Genomic DNA, 10,980 nt, shown 5'->3' on the forward strand with positions numbered 1-10,980 from the left:
ATTGTTCGAATGACCAAAAACGACAGTTGTTGGATGATATGATGCCTCTGTATGTTTTGTTTCAAAGTTCCAGGTAAGACAGTGCGACTGATTCGCGAAATCATAAAGAATAAGCATTGATGAAGACTATATATCCGCTCTGAACGTGGTTTCGCATCTCGTAAACATTTAGTAATAATAATAGCCTTTAACTTCAGATATTTTTACATTTAAACACGTTTCTATTTCAATCAAAGTCTTTTAGGTATCTGTGTGCTCTTTTTGGCAAAGGCGTCCTCCAAATCCTGCCATTCCTCTCGCCACTCTCTGGCTTATACCTACTATGCTATGTTTCTTATGTTTCTTTAATTTGGTCTATCCATCTTTTAAATTGTCTTCTTCTTTTTCGTTTCCCGTACCTTGGGCACCACTTTAGTACTATCGTACACCTACTCTAGTTTGCTCCACTTTTCAGTTCCTCTTGCTATGTCACTTTAGTTTAGTTATTTTTCTTAAAATTGCAATTATTACCCTCCCAGTTGGAGGGTAATAATTCAAAATTAGAGCGTACTTCACCCCCAAAGGCCGGTAACGCACCCACTAAAAATGGGTGTTTATGGGCTGTGATGACTGCCCTTTTTGGGAGTTCTGCAGGCTCGTTTGCCCCCTATTATATATAAAAAAGGCTTTATTGTTTATTTTGTCTATTCTTTTCTTCCATATATACATAGTTCCATCAATCTTTGACTCACCTGAAGCTTTGTATGGTTTGCTTTAATCACTTAATATAATCTGATAAAAAATTATAGCTAACTTTGTTGTCTTAGGTATTAAGCACCAAGGAAATAATTATTTCTGAGCCATTTATAGCATATGGTCAATTTAAAGTAGATTATTATTCTTATTAGAATTTTACTTACAGCAAATCACTTTAATACTGTAAAATTGTTTATTTATTTAGTTAATTTTAATATTAATAGGGTTGTCGAATTATTTAAAACTTGTAAAGTACATTGTTAAATATTATTACTAGTATTATTCAAATAACAAAACAACACCAAACTTAAGCATCAACTTAGCTTTCGTAAGTCTCCCGCCGCGTCTTTTGTCGTGTTTGTGTAAAGAGGCCCTTGGATTCCAGGGAGAGGCGCTTTTTATAAATGAAAAATTTAAAAACCTGACGCAGGAGATAAAAGACCATGCATGACGAACGCTGAACTACGTTGCTGCTAATAAAACAAAATATTTTTTTTTAATTTTTAATCAAAATTTTCTTTTTTTTATTAGAGCAAACGGGCAAGAGTCGAACCTGATGTTAAGTAACACCGCCGCCCATGGATACTCTCAATGCCAGAGGGTACGCACGGCTTTTTAAGAATTGATACGCTCTTATCTTGTAGGACCCTAAGTTGAATTGGTTTGGAAATATGTATTTCAGTTGACAGCTGGTTCCAAATGGTAGTGGTGCGTGGGAAAAAAATGCTCAGTAGTGGAACAACGTACGTCTAGATGATACGGGTGGAATTTCGTATTCTGCCTCGACGTCTGATGATGAAACTATAACTACCTGATTCACAAATTTTACAAATGGCCTTCTAATTCTATATAACTAAAAATATTAAATGCATCCGTAAATACTTTTAAATATTTAAAAAATAAAATAAACAACAATACAAAGAATATGACAATTCTCTTAAAAAAATGCGATGTGGCATCTTAAAATACACACATTTGACGTATCTTAGAAATGCTAAAAAATAAATCTCGTGCGACATGGAATATCAACTACCAACAATATAAAATACCAACTAGACCAGAATGTCAGTCCTGAAGTTACTAGTAAATTGATTACTTAATGAAAATAACGAAATTATATATGTTATGTTAATGTGACGAAATATTTAAAGCTATAAATAATCTTAATAATACTACAGCAGCAGGTTATATACTCAAAAACTACTGAAGTGCTAAAATTCTCCGCACACCAAAGTATTCTTACCCACCTCATAAATTTATCTTTTACACTGGCTATTTTTCCTAGCTGTTTGAAACTATCTATAATGAAACCTAGGTTTAAAAGGTAATATAGGGGATATTAGAAACTACAGACCTATAACTTTAATACCAACTTTAGCTAAAGTGCTGGAAAAACTTATGCACGATAGGTTGAGTTCTTTTTTAGGCAAATTCGATGTAAAAAAATTAAGATTTTTTTGATATGAGCCAAGCATTCGATTGCGTAGACTATAGCATTCTACTTCAAAAGGGTAGACTTTATGCAATCCGAGGATTACCTTTGGCTGGAAAGTTATCTGACTGGTCGTAAACAATATGTTGAAATCACACATACTTCCATAAACATATTGAAAGGAGGTACAAGTCTGTGGCTATGTATTGCCATAAAGGCATTCCTCAGGGTAGCATGAAATGAAATGGCGCTACAACATTTTTAGGTCTGGGCCTCAGATTTCTGTATCTGTTTCGTGATCATTTGTTAATTGAATAGGCAAGTAGGTGATCAGCCTTCTGTGCCTCAGGGTAGCATACTGGGCCCATTACTGTTTCTCCTGTACATTAATGATTTACCCAATTTGTTTAGTAATATATGCTTTCTATACGCGGAAGATATTTCAATGGTTGTGACCGAAGACAATACCCGTAACTACGAATCTTAATTAAATAAAAGAGTAATAATAATGTAACGGAATGGTTGGACAGTAATAATTTAAGTGTAAATATAAAAAACAGCAACTATATACAATTTCGGAATCATAATAATAGCATATCCAATAACGAGTCAATTGAAGAAGTAGTATCTACTAAGTTTCTAGGAATAACACTAGACCTAAATCCATACCTGGAAACAACACATTACATCTATATATACGCGCCTTAATAGCTTTGTGTTTGCTTTGAGTTGAACTCGCAAAGTGGCTTCAAAGCAAGCAGCAATTATGGCTTATCACGGCTATGTTGCCTCAATTCTGCACTATGGTATCCTTTAATGGGGAAATTCGGTAAAAATTTATTAGAGCTATTATGGGCGTTGGACTCCTTGTAAGCTGTAGACCATTTTTTTACGAACTCCGTATTTTGACAGTACGAAGTTTATATATTCTTGAAGCAGTTATGACTGTAAAAAAACATCCAAAATTGTTCAAAACATTTAAAGAAACTGGCCTTTATATACCGAGGGATCCAATACGGCTGCATGCTCCACCACGATGTCTACAAAAAATTGTTACTTCATGGCTATAAAAGTGTTAAATCACCTTCCTAGAAGCTATAGATCACTGCCATGTAATTCTTTCAAGGGGAAGTTGATTAAATTTTTAAAAGCAAAGTGCCTTTATAGCGTAGGTGAGTAATTGGACCATATATTTGACAAAGATTGTAAATAATTTAACTTTGAAATTATCTTATGTTCTTAATAAGACATTATACAAATTTATATGACATTTGCATGTCTATTTATAAAAGGCTAATTGTGCTGATATTTGTAATTGATCAATCTAAACACTGCACCACTATCTTGGCAAATAAATGATTATTATTATTATTATAAATGAAAAACTATATATTTGTAGAAGTATTTTCCACAAAATTTATTCAATTGTTAAATTTGAATACGAAATTAACGTTTTGTTTAAAGTCTTAACAAATAATTACCATAATAAAGGTTTACGTTCGTTAATAAAATGTTTATTTATGTACATAATACAAATGTGTATTTGTATGTATATAAATATCTGTATGATAAATCATACTATTGAATACTACCAAGATTTAACGCAATGATTTTCTTATCTGTTTGTAATGGAACGGTGCAGGGACGGATGGAATGATATTAGTCTTCATTAACGTTTTCTTACCAAGTAACTTACAAGATTCATTGCGCAAAGTAAAAAAAGGTTCAAATACAAGAAGTTTTTTTATATTGATTTTCTAAGTGTTAACATAAAAAATGTTATTCGTCTGTAGAGAAAAACTTTGGAAAACCTTAAGAAAATTAACCAAAAAATGTCGTTTGTCACATAGGTGACAAGAAAATTATACATTGAATAACTACTTAATTCAATATTTTAATTTTCACGGACTCATTTCCGGTTCAAAATCTTCTTTTCTATTTCCATCACATGGCGTTCGAGTACATGGTCTATGTTGTTCCTCTATTTCACCTGGGGCACATCGGCCGGCGACGCACAGACGCCTTCTGGATATTATTCCGTTCCCACATGTAACTGAACAATCACCCCATTTGCCCCAACGACTCCACACTTTATGGCGTTTTGTTAAGTCTTCTGACAAATCTGAAAAGTTAGGTTATTTAATGAGATTTCTTTAAGATCCTATTAATTTTTAAAGGCGGGTCAACGGTCCTTGTAGGTTCCGTTGCACAAATATGAATTACCCCAATTGACTCCAAGTCATTGTAATGTCATGGTAAAGCCACAGAACAACTTTTAATAGTCAAAGTTCTCAGATTAAGTAATAAATGTTAGGTTGCTATGGTATGTTCTGCTGCCACCCGGATTCTCGACCCCAGCTGTGCGCCATCAATTATTTTTGCTTGAATGAATTGTGAACATTACTCAGGAAACTAGTCAACAAGTCATAAGCTAAAACTCAAAATCTAGACAGCGCGAACTAACTATATAACATTATAGTTAGCGCCGAGTTTCGATTCCTGTAGTCCCTAACACTCGCTGTATTCAGGCATAGGCTGATAATCTGAGGAAAAGGTAGGAACAGATTCTGAAATACATCTGGTCAACTAGGGACAATTTAGACATTCATAAAGGATCGTGTAAAATAAACGATAATATTTTTTTTTATACTCTATTGACTAAATATTTGAGTCTATTCTCCAACTTTAATATTGTTCTCTTTGAAGTAGACACTCTTGGTCCATGTGGTTCAAGTGCACAGACGTTAATTAAAAATTAATATTGGCGCCTGGGAGATAGTACCGGTGAACGTTTCCTCGCTCAAAAAATAAGTATCGCAATATAGCGAGTAAATGCTGCCAGCATTAAATGTACACTGCCACAGGGACCTAACTTTTTGAATTTGTTTTAATTTTCTATGTATCCATTTTTGATTACTTTTATTATTACTACGTAGATCCAGAATATTGTTTATTACTTACCAGTATTAATATTCAATGATAGCGACGGTGTTGAAATAGATGTAAATATTTCCTTCCATTTCCAGCAAGTGGACTTGTTTAACTTACCATAATTATTTTCCTTTGCAATCAGATCTACCAGCTCTTCTATTTTAATATTAAATCTATCATTAAAGCTATATTGATCACATGATATGTGTTGGCGTATTATAACTAATAATAAAGTTGAATATGTTTGTAAATTCATTAAAAATATAATTAAAGCAGGTTCTAAATTATAAACTTGCCAAGAAATATAATGAACAGAAATAAATGTCACTACGTATAATGACGGTACTTTGATGTTTCAAAGAACATGATATAGTACCGACATATGACGTGCTTAGTCTGAAACCGTGAATAAGTACGAGTTGGCAACCAGCTATATATATGTACGTGGTGATTCGACGTATTATCGTTAAGAGGAGATAGACATGGTTATTTGTGATAATTTCATATATGTTAATGCAAAACTAAATCATTTTTTCAAAATAAGTGAAAAATGCAATATCAAAAATTTATTTACATTTTTTTCTGATTTGATGTAACAATCTGGGTAAAAAAATCTGTGCCATGGACATACTCAAGCGCGTCAGATATTGATAGCATCAATGTCCTACGTATTTTTAATAATGTTACCTACATTTATGTTAATGTGATTGTTTGTACGCAACGAGGGAGGACGTACGTATGGGTTGAAAATGAAAAAAAAATCGAGCGCGTCAGATTTTGTAAGGGGATGTTAAGTGAGCCTAAAAATCGATCTCATCTAATAATCTTACGATTTGGATGCGACGCAAACTCGCGTTATTAGAATATGCACGAATAATATGCGCGTCGGATTAAGATATATATGGTTCATCTTTATGTCCTAGACATGATGTCTCATAATCTCACGATTAGCTGGAGGGATTCACCTAATCTGATAATTAAAAAATAAGTAAATCATTTAGCTTAATTGGGAGGTGGGCCAATTTCTCACCAAACCTGGCAATATGCTCTGACTTTGCTTTAGTGATTTCCCGTTTGAAGGACCTAGAGGCTGAATTGTATGCTTTTTTACGTTCACTGATGGCCGCATCACAGGATGTCGCCCCTTCTGCCCAAGCTTTAAAGCATTAATGCATTATAAAATACTTTAAAAAATTATGAACCGGAACAACCAGTTAACCTCGATGATATTCTAAAATATTATTACATTTTTCGAATGTAAATTTTGTTGATTTTTGCATAGTAGTTTCACCACAAAATACACACTTTATAATATTACTCATAGTTAATATTTTTAGCGAATATAGGCATCATGCAGCCGCATGTATTTAAAAGAATCAACGAATCTTTACTTCGGCATGTGAATATCGTCAGTTTATATCTTTTTCGTCATCCATGAATTATTTCTTTCAAAATAAAAATAAAACCAGCCACGTTCGAGAATGGCGAGATGACGATGTTTACGTCACTTGCAAATTGTCAGATTAGTGAAATATACACTTTTAACCATGTAATTAACTCACCCTACTTTAATATGACGCGCTCGAGAATATTTAATGATTATTTTTTTTACCAATCTGATCCTTTATTCTTGACGAGCGGCCATATATATGGGGCTTATATTTGGTGGAGGTACTTCACTGGGTACAAGGTATCCCCCTGTATATTAATCTGCCACGCTGTAGTAAATCCCGAAATCCCCTTTCGGGATCCCCTACTATTAGGTGTTCAGACATATAAAATATCAGCAAAGAACGGTACGATCCGTACGATCCGAAGCGTCAACCCTGTCGTCAAACGCAAGAAAATTTTTGATTGTTCGCTCCCCGATCCTAAAATGTGTAGACTTCATTTTATTTAGAATTAATACATAAAAATTGAAAGCAAAATAAACTTTATTCTATTTAATTTTACTATTTATTTTTAAGTAAAAGTTGAATTATATCTGACCTCACAAAATTTCCTGAGGTTCCAAAATGGTTAAACCATTATAAAATCATTCCTATAAATTGCTAATTATTATTGTATAGTGATTTTGTCTCAATGTAATATTAAATACATAGATCGATGAATACATTGTTAGGGTACCTAGGTCTAGACAGGTATTTAAGCAGTTAAAATAAAACACGAATTATTATTATTATTATTTTTATTTTAAGTCGAGTACACATTGACACAGCATTTTGTTCGAGCCGCTGACCTTATGCTTAAGTTCTTATTAGGTATTTAGTTCGCGTAAGTTCAGAGCTCGAACAAAGCCTACGTCAGCCATTTAGAATTAGGTTTTACAAATACCAAAAAGAAAAAATTTAAAATCCGGTAACTACACATATATAAAATAGAATTTAATGTTATCACAATAAGACTAGATAAATAGCAATAAATTAAAATCCCCCTTGCTTGAGCGCTTCCCAATTAACTACAGGCTATTATTCTTCTAAAACAATATAAATAAATATAAGACGCGCAAACAATTAAGCCTAGTGAATCAAAGCAAAAACGGTAATTAAAAGTATTTTAGGCCCAACAGTGAATACCACTACAGCGTTTAAAAATAGTCAAAAACTTGAATGCAATTTTCAATATAACGAAAAACAATTTAATTTACGATACTAAAATATTAAAAATCAGTCCAATATAATAACAAATTCATATTAGGAATCCCACCCTTATTAAGTCAACATCAGGATGTATTATAAAATTAGTTACAACGATGGAAACAAAATATTGTAACTAATTGTATAATTTCACACAGAAGAATAGTTCAACGACTGAGCTATTGTTCTGCATGTTAGTGTCTCTATCTGATAAAGTCCCCGACGCAGGGGACGAAAGAATGAATGTGAAAGAAGACTAATAGAAGTGAGACGCTATGAGAATAAGAAAATAATTAGTTCGATAGATTAAAAAGACCTTTTTGATTAATGTGAGAATACGTAGAAAACATGATTATAGTCAAATGAATTATCGATAGTTATAGCACAAGAAAAATTAAAAAATAAATGTCCCCAACGGTTTACGGGGAAAACAAATTTGTCTCTTATGATGTCTGGCATGAGTCCATACTCATTGCCTTACTTTGCTATCAAAAAAGTCTTTATTACACCATACGGGTTGTGTAATAAAGACATCTTGCTGTGTTTGTATTTCCGGTAATTTAAATCGTCAGTAATGTAACGTCCACGATATCCTAGGAAACTCTTAACGACGACTACAAAATATTTACATTTATACAGGTTATATACATATAATTACGGTCACCTACTAAGAAGATATGAAACCTTATAACTAACACACAAATTGCGTGTTTATTTCTTGCTTACACAATATACGTAACAAGTTCTCAATCGAAATGAGATTCAATGTCTTTGTAGCAAAGGCACGGTGTGTCCGCAATCTAGTAAATTAAATTTAAAATTTAGACATTAAACTGGAGCGCCGATTCTGTATTTACATGGTAACATCGGAACTGCAACAAGTCTAAGTCTAAGTTTTGCGTCCGTCGTATCAAGCTCAAAATGTTTGGACCCAGGATGGACATCCGAGTTCGTATGTACAAGGCTCGAACATCGTACTAACGAGCCCGTCCGTAATTAAGAGCTTTAGACAACTTGCGCCGAACACTCGGCTGCAGCACAATATTTACAAAAACCCGTGACAATTGTCAACTCCACTTTGAGAATTTAACGTCACACGTTATATCCTCTAAAGCTCTTTTCCAAATCCATACAGCCAAGTAAACGACAAATAATGATAAGCAAATTTTAAGAGTATAATGAACACATCGGAAGTAGAAAAATTATTGCTCTAAGATCACTCGCAATATATTATAGATCAGGTTGGAGTTGATGTTATAATAATCTATAATACACCGAGGACGTCGAGCGACAATGTAAATTAAGTCCTGCGATACAATTGCCAAAATCCTGAGAAAACAGAAGATTTTATAAGTCAGATCTAAGCCAAAACAAACTAAATATAAAACAGAAAAGTAAAGACACAGAGAAAGTGGTGGTTAAAAATAGATTCTTGTAGATCGAATTGTTGTTATTAAATAAAAAAATGATATCTTTTGTATCTGTAGATATACTGAGAACGATGTTTACATAATTGTGTAGTGCTATCCATAACCATCAAAGACAGCAGATTATAGTTTAGTCTTCTTTACAGCCAAAGACCAGTTTTAAGTAACACGAGGTTTTACCGACATAAAATTTCTAGATTCGACCTTACAAACATACGAGCACTTAACGTATGTTTGTAAGGTATTAAATTAGCATGATCAAAGTATAATATCACAGGTCACAATACAGGTTTTACTCGAATTTATTTGCACTAAAAGTAACATGCTGAAGTTCCACCTAAAACTGGTCAATAGGTCGTTTTGTGTCTTTGATGGTTATAGATGATTTGAGGGCTAAGATGGTCACCTCAATTGTCCATATGTTTTGCGGCTCCCACACCTGAGGTTTTAGACAAAGTCGCTTTGAGTATGACCCACTAACCAAAAGGATTTGTATACATACATCCAAATTCATTTGGCTGAGTGTCACGTAAGATTCAATGCGGTTTTGTCTATTACCTTTAACTGTGTACAGTGCAGATGTGGAGGTGGTACTTCCCCGTTCGAACCTGGACTAGTTCTCCCACTTGCTTTTTGTTATTTATACAATAACGTATTCGGTCTCAAGTGAATCAACTTTAAACGTTCAACCAACTTCAAGTATTTTCTTTAATAAAAAATCGAAAATCGACTTAGGAATGTGGTATCTATTAAGAATCGTGTACTATATATGTGTATATAACGCATGATATAGGCCACAAAGCTTACTACGCAAGAACTTTCTATTTATAGCATCGTTTTGGTTTTTAAAAATACACTCGTCAACAACCAACTAAATTGACATAACATATAAAAAATTTTTTTTAATACAAATTGGGGGGGCAAACCAGCCATTTAAGTGGGTGTGTTGCCGGCCTTTGAGGGAGTATACTCTAGTAGAGTTTAACGAATTCTAGAGTAGTTTTTAAACAATTGGAGGTAATCCGGTAGGGGCTAATCCCGTTTTATACGCATCTCAGATAGCAATAGCAACGGATGTTGTCGATATCGATGTTGAACACATTGATATGCAGAAGGAACGGAGTGGGCAAGAAAACACAACCTTGTGGAACGCCTGCATTTACGAGTCTAGGTTTGGCTCCGTCGACTAGGATTTTAATGCTCCGTCCTACAAGGACATTATTCAGCCATCAACATAATCCAACAGGCAAGTCGTATGGCGGTTGTTTCGAGAGAAGCGCTCCTTGTCAAACTCTATCGAAGGCTTTGTCTATATCCAAGCTAGCGGCCAATGCCTATCCCCTACTTTCCACACGGCCCCTACGGCCCACCTAAGAGTCAGATAGGCAAGAAGTTCACCAGGCGACGTTCAAGCGACCTTAGCGAAACCTCACTGACAAACACTAATTGCTGGTTGTGCTACAGATATAGCAAAAGCTGCCTATTATGATAGAATTGAAGTTTTTAGCTACAGTGCTACAGATATAGCAAAAGCTGCCTCTTATGATAGAATTGAAGAAGAATTTAGTTAGCTTGAAAAATAAATAAGTGGTTTCAAAAGGTGTGTAGCTGGATGAGTGAAAGAGCCGTGTGAGCACCGGAGTCAACTTTCTTAAGTATTGATCGAGGGATGACTTGACTTAGGGTAAGGCCGCAGACTAGTTTGCTCGAATTGTACCCGGAATAATAGACGGTAAGGTCACCGAGTCATCGAGCGTGGATATAGACTTAAAGAGAGAGGAAATAAGCTGTGCTTCCTTTTTCGCCGAGTGAGCTATCA

Source organism: Pieris brassicae, chromosome Z (assembly GCF_905147105.1).
Source record: "Pieris brassicae chromosome Z, ilPieBrab1.1, whole genome shotgun sequence".
In the NCBI taxonomy this organism is placed as follows: Eukaryota; Metazoa; Arthropoda; class Insecta; order Lepidoptera; family Pieridae; genus Pieris; species Pieris brassicae.